This window comes from Prionailurus bengalensis, chromosome A1 (assembly GCF_016509475.1).
Source record: "Prionailurus bengalensis isolate Pbe53 chromosome A1, Fcat_Pben_1.1_paternal_pri, whole genome shotgun sequence".
Taxonomy (NCBI): Eukaryota; Metazoa; Chordata; class Mammalia; order Carnivora; family Felidae; genus Prionailurus; species Prionailurus bengalensis.
In genome coordinates this window covers 93,391,270-93,407,933 of record NC_057343.1, presented here as the reverse complement: position 1 = coordinate 93,407,933, position 16,664 = coordinate 93,391,270, and positions in this window count along the sequence as shown.

Sequence of the window (16,664 nt, the reverse complement as noted above, 5' to 3'; positions counted from 1 at the left end):
AATATCACACTAAATTGTGAAAAGCCAAAAGCTTTTCCTCTAAGATCAGGAACAAGAAAAGGATGCCCACTTTTACTCAACATACGTTGCAAGTCCTAGCCATAGCAATTAGGCAAGAAAAAGAATTTAAAAGGATCCAAATTGGAAAGGAAGAAGTAAGACTGCCATGATTTGTAGATGATATAACACTATATATAGGAAACTCTAAAGACACGGCCAAAAATCTATTAGAACTAGTAAATGAATTCAGTAAAGTTGCAGGATATAAAATTAACACACAAGAATCTGTCAGATTTCTATACACTACTTAACAAGCTATCAAAAAGAGAAATTAAGAAACAATCCCAGGGAGCCTGGGTGGCTCAGTTGGTTAAGCATCCGACTCGTGGTTTCAGCTCAGGTCACAACCTCACGGTTTGTGAGTTCAAATCCCACATCAGGCTCTACAGTGGTAGTACAGAGCATACCTGGGATTCTCTCTCTCCCTCTCTCTCTGTCCCTCCCCTGCTTGTGCTCTCTCACTCTGACAATAAATAAATAAATAAACTACAAAAAGAGAAACAATCTCATTTATAATTGCATTAAAAACAATAAAATACCTAGAAATAAATTAAACCAGACATTAAAGGCCTGCACTCCGAAAATTCTAAGACATTGATGAAACAAACTGAACACAAATGAATGCAAAGATATTCTGCACTCATGGATGGGAAGAATCAATACTGTTAAAATGTGAATACTACCCAAAGCAATCTACAGACTCAATGCACACCCTATCAAAATACCAACAGAATTTTTCACACAACCACAACAAAAATCCTAAAACTTGTATGGAACTACAAAAGGCCCCAAGTAGCCAAGGAAAACCTTGAAGAAGGGCACAAATGGTAGTATCATGCTCTGTGATTTCAACCTAGACTACAAAGTATGGTACTGGCACAAGAACAGACACTTGGATGGATGGGGCAGAAAAAAGAGCCCAGAAATAGACCGATTCTTATATGGTCAACTAATCTATGACAAGGAAGGCAAAAACAGATAATGAGGAAAAGAGTCTCTTTAATATATGTTGCTGGGAAAACTGGACAGCTACATGCAAAGAATGAAACTGGACCACTGTCTTACACCACAACACAAAAATAAATTGAAAATGGATTAAAGAGCTGAACAGAAGACTGAAACCATGACACTCATAAAAGAAAACATAGGCAGTAAATTCTTAGACATCAGTCTTAGTAGTACTTCTTTGGGCCAATCTCCTCAGACAAGGGCAACAAAAGCTAAAATAAACAAATGAAATTGCATCAAACTAAGAAGCTTCTGCATAGTGAAGGAAACCATCAACAAAACAAAAGGGCAACCTACTGAATGGGAGAAGATATTTGCACATCATACATCTGGTAAAGCACTAAAAATCAAAATATAGAGAGAATTTCTACAACTTAATATTTTTTAAAATCCAATTTTAAAAAGAATAGAGGATACAAATAGACATTAAGAAGGCATCCAGATGGCCAATAGATACACGAAAAGATATTCAAGATCACTCATCAGGGAATGCACATCAAAACCACAAGGAGATGTCCCCTGACACCTGTGACAATGGCTATTATCAAAAAGACAAAAACTGACAACTACTGGCAAGGATTTATAGCAAAGGGAGCCTTTGTACATTCTTGGTGGGAATGCAAAATGGTGCAGCCACCCTGGAAAATAATATGCAGTTTCCTCAAAAAATTAAAAACAGCAATACCACATGATCTAGCAATTCCACTTCTGGGTACTTATCCGAAAAAGAAAACACTAATTCAAAAAGATGTATGTACCTCTATGTTCATAGTAGCATCACTGACAATAGTCAAGTGAAAGAAACTATGTGTCCATCAATAGATAAATGAATAAAGAAGATGTGGCATATAAATGCAATGGAATATTACTCAGCCATAAAAATAATGAAATCATGCCATCCATAACAACAAAGAAGGACCAAGAGGGTATTAGGCTAAGTGAAATCAGTCCAACAGACAAAGACAAATATATCATGATTTCATGATTTTATGTGTAATGTATAAAACAGAACAAATGAACAAACAAAACAGAAACACACTCATAGACTTATTGATACAGGAAACTAATTGTTAGTTATCAGAGGGGGGAGGGGCTGTCTATCTATACACACAGACATACACACTTCTCCCTTGAGAGAATCTTACCTGGAGTGAGAAGAGGCGGTTGTGATATAAAGAAGAATTCTTGGGTATACTGGCCATACGTCATGGATACTATTAAAGTCTATTCTAATTATTAACAATTGGCATAATTTTAGCAAGTGTGAGAACAACTACTGCTCTTTATTACACACACCAGAATGACCACAACACATCACTATGCCATCCATTGAAGCGAGGACAGACACCTTAGTCCTAAAATGGTCCCACCCACAGAATACAAAGAAATTACAAATAAAAACTAGAACTATTTAGGTTGTTCTCAACAAAGCTTGCTGAAAGGGACTCTAACAGTAGCAAGCTGAAATGACCAATGCCTCTTCCTCATGAAGAGTATTAGCCTGAGAAAGTGAGGCTTATGATTTGCCTTCACTAAGGATGGAACTGCCTTAGTAATTAAAAGAAATGCTCAAATAACTTGCCATTTGCATTTTAAGAGACTAAAGAAGCATCTTTTAGACAAAAAATAACCCACACCATTTTGAAGTAGATGATTAAGGGCAAGGGACTTCCCCTATTATAAGACTCTATATTAAAGTAAAACACGGCACTGACACACAGAAAGAAAAATAGGCTATTGAAACTGAATATAGAACTTATAATCAGACTCATGGATATATGGAAACTCTGGGTGTGTGTGTGTGCACGTGCACACATACCACACACATGCAGATTTAGCATTTGTAACACTAACTAAATTATGTATATATCTAAAAACTAGAAACAACCCAAAAGGTCATTCAACAAATGACTATAAATCAAGGAATAGCTATATAGTCATAATATTCAGCAATAAAATTTACAAACAACTCGGGTGCCTGGGTGGCTCAGTTGGTTAAGCACCTGACCTTGGCTCAGGTCATGATCTCACGGTTTGTGAGTTTGAGCCCTGCATCAGGCTCTGTGCTGACAGCTCAGAGCCTGGAGCCTGCCCCTGATTCTGTGTCTCCCTGTCTCTGCCCCACCCCCACTTGCATTCTGTCTCTGTCTCTCAAAAATGAATAAACATTAAAATTTTTTAAATAAAAAAAATTACAAACAACTAATACTTGCAAAAGCATGAATCAATCTCAAAAAATTGGGGCACCTGGGTGGCTCCACCAGTTAAGCATCCGACTCTTGGTTTTGGCTCAGGTCATGATCTCAAAGTTCATGAGTTCAAGCCCCACGTTGGGCTCTGCACTGACAGCTCGGAGCCTCCTTGATATTCTCTCTCTCCCTCTCTCTCTGCCCTTCCTTCATTTGCTCACACATGCTCTCTCTCTCCCAAAATAAATTAACATTTAAAAATCTTAAAAATTGCTATACTAAGTTGAAAGGACCCAAGCAAGAGAGTACAAACTATATGATCCCATTTATATAAAATTCTATCGCATGCACATTAATCTATAGTGACAGAAAGAAAGTTGGCTGTTGCTTGGTGGGATGGACTGCTATCAGCAGGAGGAAATTTTTAGGGTTAAATGTTAATTATCTTCATTGTGGTGGTGGTTTCTCAGATGAATACATAACTTAAAACTAGTCAATGTGTACATTTTCACATTGTGTACTCCAATGATACCTCAATATTGTTTTTAAATGAGAAAGGCTTGGTTCAAAGAGAAGAGGTTCAAAATACAATAGAAGATATAATAGTTATTAGTTGGTTCATTGGCAAACTGGCATGGGTCATAAAGAACAAGTAGGAGTTATTGGACTGAAGTAAAAGGAACCCTTCTACAGTAACAGGAGAGAAGAAGAGAATGTGTGTATATACAGGTAGATTTGCTGGAAGTAAGGCAGCTTTCTCACCTCCACCACTAATGGATCTGAAACTGGCAAGGTTACCTGCTCAGAGTGAGGGGTGGGGGGCAGAGAAGAGGACTTTAAAAAACAATAGGGAAAGCATTTCAGTTACTATTGCTGTAGAATAAACTAAACTGAGTGGCATAAAATAGCAACCATTTGTTACGCTCGAGAATTCTGTGTGTCGAGCATAGGGAGAGGGCACAGCAGAAATAGCTTATTTCTACTCCAAAATGTCTAGGACTTGAGCAGTTCTCTTGAGAGGGGGATGTAACTCAATGACCGGGGCCTGAAATCATCTGAAGTTTCACCCTCTCACATGTCTGAAGACAGATACTGGCTATGGGGTCAGGAACTCAGCTGGGGCTACTGGCTGGAACATCTTCATGTGTCCTGAAGTCTTTCCAGAAGGCTGTTTGGGCTTCCTCACAACATACTGTCTGGTTCTAGAAGAGAAGAAATTCTCCCAGAAGAACCAGGTGGGAACTGTACTACTTTTATGACCTACTTTAAAGCTGTTCCTTTAATAACATGCCTGCCTAAATTTGAAAAGAGGTCACATGGACCCCACCTCTCTGATGGAAGGAACAGCAAAGTCCCATTATTATACCAGCCAGTAGGATATTGTTACGGCCATCTTTGGAAGAATCCACTTGGCAACAGCAAGTTTGGAAAAGCCATTCTATGTGGGAGAGTGAGTAGGAGTGAGTTATACACTGCCAGGCAGCGTGTAAGACCCACCTGAGGTTAGTGATATCTAAAAATAGTAGAACCATCTGCTCTACTCTGGGACTTTCTCCGGCAGTTCTCAGTTGCTATGGAATAAACACCAAGAAAGCCAAAAGCAGAGCTCATCAGGAAGAAGGGTTTGCCAGATGTGAAACACAAGAGGGGAAAGAGAATTTAGGAATGCTGGCAAGAGGGGATGAATCATAGAATTAAGATGGGCAAGAAGAAACTGTTTTAAAAATTGAGGATTCACAGATAATGAGACAATACACTGGTTGCTTATTCTTATCAGCTGGCAAACTTAGTAACAACAACAACAACAACAAAGACGCAATGGCAAGAATAAGAGCAAGTATAGCCCTGGGGGTGACAAGCAGAAAGCCGAAAGCCAGTCTACCTGGGTCTGTACTCAACCCTTACCACTTACTTGCTTTGTAACTTTAAGCATGGTAAACTTTCTCTACCTCAATTGTCTCATCTGTAAAATGGCATAATTGTGCCTTCCTCATGGAATCATTAGGAGTATCAAGTTTCTTATTATATGCAAAGCACTTAAAACAGTGCCTAGCATATAACCAACACTAAATAAGTACATTATTAGTATTAAAAAGTGCCAACATAATTCTTAGTATGTAATGGCTTCATCATATGCCTTCTGTAATTACACTTTTAAAACTGGCTTTAGAGCTTATGCTTAATAAAAGGGAAGGCTGAATGATTCCACTATTTATAGGATCCTTGCACTGCTAAGTTTAAATATGTACATCCCAAATGTGCACCACCAACTCTGGAACTCAATTCCAATCGCAGAATTCCAGTTTTTATGGACACATGCTGGCCCTTTCTTAGGATTTGTTGTGCTTGATTTTTCTTACAGGCAGTGTTATGCCTGTCAGATAACCTGAATTTGGTAAATTTCCAAGACTGCCACTTCTTAAATCCATTCCAGTCACATGTCACCTCCCGATTGTGCAAAGTAAGTTTAGTATCCAACAGTCCTGGCCATCCGTATCTGCATCCAGATGGAAAGAATGTCGTCAGTTCAGCTTAACATCAGTTGTTTAATGTGAATAACTCTAGCACTTAATTTTGATGTTAAAATGGCAAGATAAATCTAAATGGTTGATGACTAAGGTAACAGATCATCTTAATCCAGTTAGAGATTCCATTAGTTCTTAATACTGCATGATACAAGTACTTCTGAGGCTAATTTTTGGCTCAAATGAGTCCAAATGATGCACGTTAAAAACAGATTTCCTGCCTGATTCCATTTGGGGGCCACAAATTTGTTCTAAACATTTCCTATTTTTAAGTTAGATTTATTATGCTACATCTCTCAAGAAAGTAATGCCCAGGTATCCTTTTTGTTTGTTTATTCATTTATTTTGAGAGAGAGGGAGCACGAGCAGGGGAGGGGCAGAGAGAGGGAGAGAGAGGGAATCCCAAGAAGGCTCCTCACTGTCAGTGCAGAGTCTGATTCCAGGCTCGATCCCACAAACTATGAGATCATGGCCTAAGCCAAAACCAAGAATCAGTTGCTTAACCGACTGAGCCACCCAGGCGCCCCTGTCCAGGTATCCTTTTGAACATTTCTGTAATCCTTCCTGTAAGATACAGTACCGTTCACCAGAAATTGGCAACTCATTTATCCTGAGAAATCGTGTTCATTCCGTGAGTTTCAAAAGACAACAGACACCACCCCGCTCCCCCAACCTTGAATAATGGAACACCTGTTTCTCCCAACATTCTCTACCCATGAATGAAGTAAAGCATACTAAAAATGAGGCACAGAAAACTTGCTAATTTCTAGTTACTATCCCAGCAGCAAAATCATACCAGTCTTCTAACAATTTCTTTCATTACAAGAATTTATTGACCACTTAAGTATTTTGTAAAGCACTGCAAATGCTTCTTTCCCAATGACCTTCACATAGGGATCCTTTAACCATGCTAAACAGTGTGTGTAAGAGGACACACAGCCTGTCTCCCCCATGTTACCAGGGAGGGCAAGAAGAAACAGACTCCCCAATGCCCTGGCTGAAGGGGAGAAGACCATGAAAGCCATAGGTAGTCAAGTCCACACAAAACAGACATGACAGCAACATGCAAAAACCTGCCCTAAGGCAAAACATTCTATTTCCAGATATAGGGAAAATAGGAATATAGCTACAATCTGATCAATCATCATCATGTATCCAAAGAAATTCTATGACATCCAGAAGGAGACATAGTGCAGAGAAATCATGCTTACATGAGAACCAAACAAGTAGAGAGGATCATCCACTCACAGGAGCCTGGTTTAGGAAATATCTCGGGTAGCAAGCAGCCCAAAAAAGCAACTTTTAGTGACCTAGAAAAATGCTTACAAATAGATGGTGCTGATTTACATATACCACCTGTATGACAGTAATAGCTCTCTCTCCCTGAAAATAAGTAAATTGGCATTTCCAGCATTGCTGGAAACAGGTACTTGCAGTGTGCTTGCAGAATCAGATTTCTGAGCCTGCAGCATGGGTAACAAAATCAGTCCAGAGGTCTGTCTTCCATCCTGCTGTCCTGTGGTTCCACCCATGCCATGCACACCTTCCCATCTTGCCAGAGCCCGAAAATAGCTTCCATGTCAAACCTCCCAAGAGGAAGGCTGTATTACAAAACCCAAAAGCCGGGTTCCTTTGGTTACTAACATCTCCTGTGGACTCCCATTTCCCCAAACATGCCATAAGAGTGGTATTTCTCAGGGTCTTCTCTTGCTCTTTTTAATTCTGATGCTTCACACATCTCACTCAATCTCATAATCTAATGATCTTGGTGTCATCCAGGTTCCCAATAGGAAACAGAGGGCACACTCCAAGGGGGGCAAATTGTGTAGGGTGTATCTAAAAAGAAGCTATTTACAAAGAAACAGAGAAGATATGAGGGACCATAATGTGATAGTGCAGTAACTTAGGGCAGGCCAAAGGAGGAAACACCACTGACCGCAAACCTAAAGGGACTAAGAGCATGATGGGTGCAATTTTGTAGAGGGTCACCTTGAGAGAAGAAGTGACCTTCTAATGAGGGACACAAACAGACTGAAGCAATCTGCGAAGGAGGGAAACAAATAAATAAAATTGACCTCACTCTCCCATATTCTCCCACTGACCATCCTTCTGGGGATCTTTGGGAGAAATTCCTTTTGGTCATTCACATTTCTACACATCTTGAGAGCAGAGGCACTGACTGCCTTTGTTACAGACTACCTTTCCAAGGATGTTGGTATAGCACACAATCTTGAAGATAAACATTGTGTCTCCCTCCAGAGTCAAGGGCAGGCATTGCTCACTGCCCATTATAAAAGATGCAGACTCTCCAAGTTCACGGGTCTCCTGTGTAGGTGCTGCTGGCCTTCTTCACATTTTCTTGTGAATATATTAGGGGCTGGGGAACAGACACAATAAAATTCTGATAACACTAGCTACCACTATTGCTATAAAAGGATATACTGTGTTTTGTTTTCTTTGTTTTGATTTCAAGTTTTTATTTAAATTCTACTTAGTTCCCATATATAGTAAAATTGGTTTCAGGAGTAGGATTCAGTGATTCATCACTTACCTCTAACACCCAGTGCTCATCCCAGCAAGTGCCCTCCTTAATGCCCATCACCCATCTAGCCCATCCCCCCACCCACTTCCCATCCAGCAACCCTCAGTTTTTTCTCCATAGTTCAGAGTCTCATATGGTTTACTTCTGTCTCTTTTTTACTCCCTTTCCCTATGCTCATCGGTTTTGGTTTTTAAATTCTACGTATGAGTGAAATCATATGGTATTTGTCTTTTTCTGACTGTCTTATATCACTTGCAAATGGCAAGCTTTCATTTTTTTTTTTGATGACCGAGTAATATTACACTACACACACACACACACACACACACACACACACACACACACACACTACCATATCTTCTTTTTAAAGTTTATTAATTTATTTTGAGAAAGAGAGAGAGAAGGGGGAGGGGCAGAGAGAGGGAGAGAATCCCAAGCAAGCTCTGCACTGTAAGCACAGAGCCTGATGTGGGGATCAACCTCACAAATCATGAGATCATGACCTGAGGCAAAACCAAGAGTCAGACACTTAACTGACAAAGCCACCCAGGTGCCCCTATACCACATCCTCTCTATCCATTTATCTCTATCCATAGACATTTGGGATGTTTCCATAAAATGTTGCTACAAATATTGAGGTTCATGTGCCCCTTCAAATCAGTATTTTTATAATAAGTGATATAGTTATTTTTCAACTGACCAGGAGTCCTGTGTCTTCTTTGCTTCTGTGGCGAACTGACTCATTTGCTCCTAAGTAAGGTAAAACCTGAAGCCCTTCATAGTTCTTAACAGACATCCCAATGGGCAGAACCTAACCTGAAGTCAGAGGGCAGAGCTATCATCTGATTCATAGAGGTCAGCCTTCTGGAGCGAGAACAGGAGAGGAGTGCATCTGAAGGGGCAAGGGGATGTATCTGCCACATCATCTGAATGCTACTAACTGTCCAGTCTGTATCTCTGGGCTTGACAGCAAATATCCTGAGCTTCTGACTCATACGTCTAATTGTTCACCGGCCATGCCATGGGCAACCAACTCCCAAGGTTTTCAACTTCAGGGAATGACACCATCATCCATCTGTCCAGCTGCCTAATCTTTGTTTTATTCTTGACTCATCTTTCTCACTCCCAAACCTCATCTTGTCAATCCAAATTCACCTCTAGCTTGTTCCTTGCTCTTCATCTCTATTACCACCAGCCTATCAGGCCAACGCCATCTCCCTGTTGGAAGACATATCAACTTACCCTTTTTGCTTCATCGTGACTAGCTCCCCTTGAGTTCTCTCAATACTTGAGCCACCATGATATTCTTCCAGTTCCTCCTAGTAGCCCTGTGACATCCCTTGACACATCTTTCATACACGCTGACTTCTCTTTTGGGAACGTGTTTTCCTCCCCTCTTTTCGTGGGTAACTCCTGTACATCCTTCTGATCTCTGATCAAGTGTTTCTTCCTTAGAGACGCTCCCCCAACCCCTCAGCTAGGCCCGGTCTTTCTTTCAGACTAAGAACCAGACTAAGTTCTCTATGAAGGCAGGAACCAATTTGTTCTTGTCCTCCATGATAATGGCAGCTCCAAGCACGATGCCTCCACAGAGCAGGTTCCGGTATATATATGTCACATGAATGAGTGCAATGAAACACAGTGGCTCGGATCCCAGTCAAATAAGGCACCCCTCAAACATGCCTACTATGTCAGGGCTGACTAGATCAATAAAAGATTTCTATATGCGAGTAACTCACCTAACATAACGATAATGTTGGATCAGAGGATCTCTTTTTGAGCTGCTTGGGAATTTTTAGCCAAGTGGGCAGTTACCAAAGAAATACTTTCAAGACATATGAAATTTAGAGCACATAACTTTTAAGGGTTCATTGTGCTGGAATGAAAATTTGCTACCCAAATATTTTTCATGATTTTCCTGACATTTTTTGAAACCTAAAGCATCACTTTAAAACAACATAGGTGACATCTCCCCTAGAGCAATCTGAGCCTAAATTAATGTAGCAGAAACAGAAATGGTAATTACAACTATCACTGAGACATTTTCATTCCTATTCCAAAGCATTTATTCTCATCCACAACATCCAAGCTTTGACTTTCTGGTTTTAATAGCATTTTTTATATTTAAAAAGAAATGTATAAAATGAAAACCAGGGCCTCGCTCCACATGAGTAAGAACACAATATAATTTATCTGTCACTATCTTACTGCTCTGAGAACAAGAACACTTTCATTTCCTCACTTTTATCTACAGAGGTACAGTGTTAACATTGCATGAAGACAAACATTGGTATTTTCACTCCCTATTTAATCGAGAAATGTGATACAGAGTCCATTTCCCTTAGTGCCATGCAGAGGCTTTATTTTTAAAGACAGTCCCACCCATTCCAAAGGCAAACACCTGAATAAGGCATCAGAAACACATCTTTCCACCTTTTTTCAAATTTTCAGTTCTGGGTCAGCAGCAGCTGGGATGGCAACCCCAGGTCAGCTCTGCCACTAGCCAGGAAGTAAAGAAAAAAAAAAAATTCCATGAAGCTTTTTAATTTGGGGAGAGGGCCTTCATAATTCTTCATATGCTTAGTTTGATTGGGCTGTTCTTTGACCAATTTGTTTGTTTGTTTGTTTGTTTGTTTTTTAGGACGTCTTTTCTATGTTATTCTTTGTTGCAACTGAAGCTATTATGGATAGTGACAGCAAACCTACAACTGATTTTCCTGATGCTTCTTTTACAACCCTTTTTCTGCCCCAATAGTGGGGGTAGGGGGCTCTGGAATGACAAAACAGTATAATAAAGACACAATGGAATAAAGGAGAGAAGTGGGTGGGGGGGGATACCTAAGTTTTTGCCCCTCACCTGTTACCATATAATCTTTAACTCAGTTTCCAAAATTAAAAAAAAAATGTGTGTGACAAGGTTAACTCTAAGGTCCTTTAAGCTCTGCGATTTCTTTTAAGATTTTTTAAAGTTCATTTATTTATTTTTGAGAGAGAGTGTGTGTGTGCACGTATGTACATGCAAGCAGGGGAGGGGCAGAGAGAGAGAGACACAGAATCCGAAGCTCTGAGCTGTCAGCACAGAGCCCAACGCAGGGCTCAAACTCACAAGCCGTGAGATCATGACCTGAGCCGAAGTCGGACGCTTAACTAACTGAGCCCACAGGTGCCCCTAAGCTCTGTGATTTCTATTGTCATAAAGAGATAGTAAAAAAAAAAAAATCACTTCCTTCTCAAGTGGAACTTAGAACTGTTTTTATGCCTGAAAGTTTCTCATGATATTTGGTTTTAAAAAATAATGAGGATGAGGTTGCTATTTGCAACAGACTAATCTGTAGGAATCAATACAAAACATTTTTGGTTTTATTTCTTTACAGCCATTGATAAGTACACAGAAAAATAAAAGCAAATTCTAAAATGCTCATTAGCGAACATCAATCTACAGCATGAGGTATTTGTGTAATGGTTTGCTTGCTCAAGTCAATTTGCTTGCCATCAAACTAGAAATTCACACTGTAATCAAAGTAGGAATTCCTAGCTAAAACTTAGGTGGTAAAATACAAAGTGCACTTATACAAACGTTAACAAATATTGGAATCAAATTACTCATAGCATCTTTCAGGGACTAATTGTTCCATGTCTAGACATTACTTTCACACCAAGTATCTTTCTGGGGTTAACAGTTTAGAAAGAACACATGCGTACAGGGTATGGAGAGCAATACCCCAAGACCCCTAACTCTGTAGGATCCACAGAGGGTATCAGGCAAGCTCAGGGCACTAAGCTAATGACTAGAAGTTGGCCATATAGACACAGATATTCCAGATCTAGCCCCAAACAAAAGGTTTCACTGAGTGGCTATCTAGCTACTTGATACAAACCTCATTCTGTATGTCAACAAATCTCCAAATTTTACTCTCAGGATCTCTTTACAATTGTAAAAATTAGTGGGTAGCCCAGGAAAGCCTCTGTCTCTATGGGCTATATCTGTTTGGTTTTTTTTTCCAACGTTTATTTATTTTTGGGACAGAGAGAGACAGAGCATGAACGGGGGAGGGGCAGAGAGAGAGAGGGAGACACAGAATCGGAAACAGGCTCCAGGCTCCGAGCCATCAGCCCAGAGCCTGACGCGGGGCTCGAACTCACGGACCGCGAGATCATGACCTGGCTGAAGTCGGACGCTTAACCGACTGCACCACCCAGGCACCCCTGTATCTGTTAATATTTACCACATAGGAAACTAAAACCAAGAAATCTCTTAAAGATGTATTAATGAATTAATTTTAAAATGGTAAGAACTATATTGGAAGATAGATAACATATTTATATGAAAAATAATATTGTAAAACAAAAAATATGATACAAGTGGCACTGTTTCACACAGTTTTGCCCACAGTTTTGCCACAGTTTATGTCTGGCTTAACGAGAAACAATTTCCTACATGTTTCTGCATTTGATCCATTGCAATATGTTGCTTAGGTTGAAGCATATGAAAAAAATAATTTGGTCTGGTCCAGATATGTAGTTGGAAAGCAAGAGATTTTGACTTTTCATTCCGTTGTAGGTATTCTACATAAACTCTATGAACAAATCTAAAACAAAGTTTATGATAATTCATTAGATTTTAAAAAGCAACTTGTTGATCAATATGTAGAGCGACTTCTTCTTCTTCTTCTCCTTCCCCTTCCTCTTCTCCTTCTTCTAAGTAGGCTTCACACCCCACTGTGGAGCGCAATACAGGGTTTGAACGTATAACCCTGAGATCATGACCTGAGCTGAGATCAAGAGTCAGACGCTTAATCGACTGAGCCACCCAGGTGCCCCTGTAGAGCAACTTCTGATTTTTGAAAAAGAAATATTCTGGGACGTGCTTCTCCTCCCCCTCGTCTTCTTCCTCCCTTACAAATCCCAAAGTCCCATCCCCGAAAATCTGCTTCACCATAGAGTGGAACTTGGGTATCTGTATTTATTAAAGTTCCTCATTCAAGATTGAGAGAATGGTGATAACTCTAAATGGAGGTTACTTTGAATGAAAGGTCAAGTTAATAATAATGTTATTGGCTATTGATGTAAAAATATACATCCACCTTCTAGCTCCAAGGAGAAACAGATTTGGATTCTCCATGTGGTCAGCAAACCTATAATCTCCTGTCAACTGGAAGAGCAGAACACAGAACTTTAAGGAAATTTTATTTTCTGACTCTTGATAAAAACAGTATAGAATCATATAACTCATTCATCTACTCCAAAATACTTATTGAACACCTCTAGGTCCCAAGCACTGTGCTGGATGGTGGAGATATGATGGTGAATAAAATAGGCACACACTAGAATTAATCCTTCTAAACTTGGTCATCCTGAAACGAAGACTCTTTGTTGTAGTTTGTCACAGATAAAATATTAACAGACTCAAGACAACAAACATACTTACAGAATATTCTCTTGAGGTACAGAGCACACTAACACATTTCCTTGCACAAATAGAACAGAACATTCACTGGATTCACTGTCCATCTGTTTTCTGACCCAAAAAAAACTTCAGAATTTCAACAGTTGGTCTGAAATTTTCTCCGTATGTTTGAAAAATATTAATGTTTTTAGCTATAAATGTAAATATTAACGTGATAAAGATATTAATCTAAATAGAGATTACTGCAAAATTTTGACCACCTGGTCAACATATAAGCTAGAAGCAGTGATTTAAGATATTTTCCTAAAATTCTCTTCTTTGGAAGGTTACATTTAACTTAGTTCCATTTAAAATATTTCTTAATGTTTCCTTATGCTCTTTATAGCAATTGATTTAAAAACAACAAACTTCAGGGGTGCCTGGGTGGCTCAGTCATTTAAGCGTTTGACTCAATTTTGGCTCAGGTCATGATTTCACGGTTCATGGGTTCAAGCCCCAAGTTGGACTCTGTGCTGACAGTGCTGAGACCGCTTGACTCTCTTTCTCCTCTCTCTATGCCCCTCCCTCCCTCTCTCTCTCAAAATAAATAAAACAACTAACTTCAGTGTGATGTCACTGTAATTGCTCACCGTATAGTTTCCTTCAATGTTTCCATTTTCCAGATTTGCAATATCACTACATTTCTTTATCACTATGCAGTGGAGTCCATGCCTCCCAGAACATGCCTCTTTGGCATAAGGATTATTTTGAGCTGAAGGAAGATAATCAAGACCCAGCAGACTGAACAGAACCTTTTTACCTCCCCCTTAAATGCCTAAAAGAAAGGGGACCTGTCTCAGAATGAGAGCTATTACCAGAGATAATTCTTGTCACTTAAGAGACTTATCTGCATGTCAGGGCAATCATATGATGACCAAAGCATTTTATCACCTTCTCTCATCTTCCTGTGAACTGCCTCCCCCCTTTGAAGCCCCAGTACCCTATACTTTTCCTTAGTTCAGGATGGTATATAAGCCTCAATTGCCTGGCTGCTTTGGAGTCTCCTATCTTTGTGGAGCTAGGGTAAAGGTATAATTATTTTTCCTCCCCTCTACCTATTTACCCAAGCAATTCTTGTTTAATTCATTTCACCTTCTCTCATAAATCATTTTGTCAGCTCCTTATAATTCTTGTTGCTTTTTTATGATTCCTCCTTGATTTCTGGAACTAATAAAGTAGTTGGTACTTAGCTTGGCAGGCTACGTTTCTTTAAGACATAGGTAAGAGTTACGACCACGCTGTCCTATGTCGTGTTATTTCTGTCTCCAAGACAAACTATCATATCTAAGTTTCATGATGCTAGGTTTTCATTTTTTAATTTACTCTTGGGTCCTTTTTGGCAGCTTTCTCACACAGGATAATATCTATGTGATTGGTTTGCTTCAAGTCAACACACATTAAAATGATGTATCCAGTGTCTAGTTCTAGTTCTCTGATGTGCGTATGAAGGACACACATGTACTTAGAGAAGGAACAGGGAAATAAAGGACAAATATTATGGATCCCTTACTAAAAAAGAAGTGCCACAGTGTTTTAAGAAATATTTCTGGCAGGGGGTGGGGAAAAAAAAGAAATATTTCTGGCATATGTTAAAAGCTTGGGTTGGGCTATTATTTTTTTAAGAGTGTAGTACATATTGTATACACAAGAATATACACATTGTGTATATGTGTATACACATTGTGTATATGTGTATACTACACATAGTGTAGTACACATTTTATACACAAGAATATACACATTGACTATATTCTTCTATTACATTAACTAAAATGGGTGAACATCACAGCCCGTGCATATAAAGAACCAATGATTCAACTGCAGGGGAAAAACTATTGAACTCGGAGCCTAATATTGGTTCTACTATTAATTAATTGCCTATCATGAATCTGGTGCTATACTAGATATATGAATAAAGATGAAAAAGTTGTTTCTATCAACAAGGAAATGCTGGAAAGAGAAGGCGGTATAAGCACAGAGCCCAGACTCCGAGTCAAATGTGGCTTTTATGCTTTTTAGCTGTTTGACTTGTATGCGTTCCTGAACCTTGCTAACCCCAAGTTTCCCACTCAGAGGCTTAGAAAATATACAAAGCTAAATCAAATGCCTCCCATTTACTACAACTTACTCAAGGTTACGCTATCATTAAGCGATTTACGTAAATTATCTCATTTAGTTGTGATTTTTTCCCGTGAAGCTAGAAAGTCTCAGAGACGGTCAGTCACACAGTAAGAAAACAACAGACTTGGGATTGGAACACAGTTTTATCTCCGATCTTAGACTGTTTCCTTCTGTTTTGAATTAAGTTTGTTTGAATCAATGACACGCCGACACAGGGTTTTACATGTTAAGTTGTTCTAAAGGGCTTCTGATGAAAACCTTTGGTCTTTATAGGTCTATCTTCCACCATTCTCAACCCCCAGAGTTAACATCCTAGAAGTCTTTGAGCTGTCTCTCCCTTGGCATTTACCTCTGCATCAGTAAATAATCACATTTATGGTGCACTACTTGATTGAGGTGGACAGGAAGGGGCAGGCAAGAGGGACAGAGATTAACTATTGTTTTTCACAATGAAAGATGAGACTCCTTCACCATTTCTATACCTTCCAACTCTTCCACACCATAGCCATTGTTCCCTCCCCTATCATCCTCCCCAGAGAGTAACACACTATTCAGTGTTTACTTATCATGACCATTTAATATTTGTGCGATAGTATATGTTGATTATATTTTTCTTGCACAACCTTGTTTTCTTCAGATTTAATGACTATTCTACAGTTCTGTGTGCTTAGCATTAATCTATTTCCACTTCTCTCTGATCCTCTAAATCTTTCAGTACCCAAATATGTCAAGTTTTCTTTTTTGTCACTTTCCTCTACTGGAGACATCTCTCT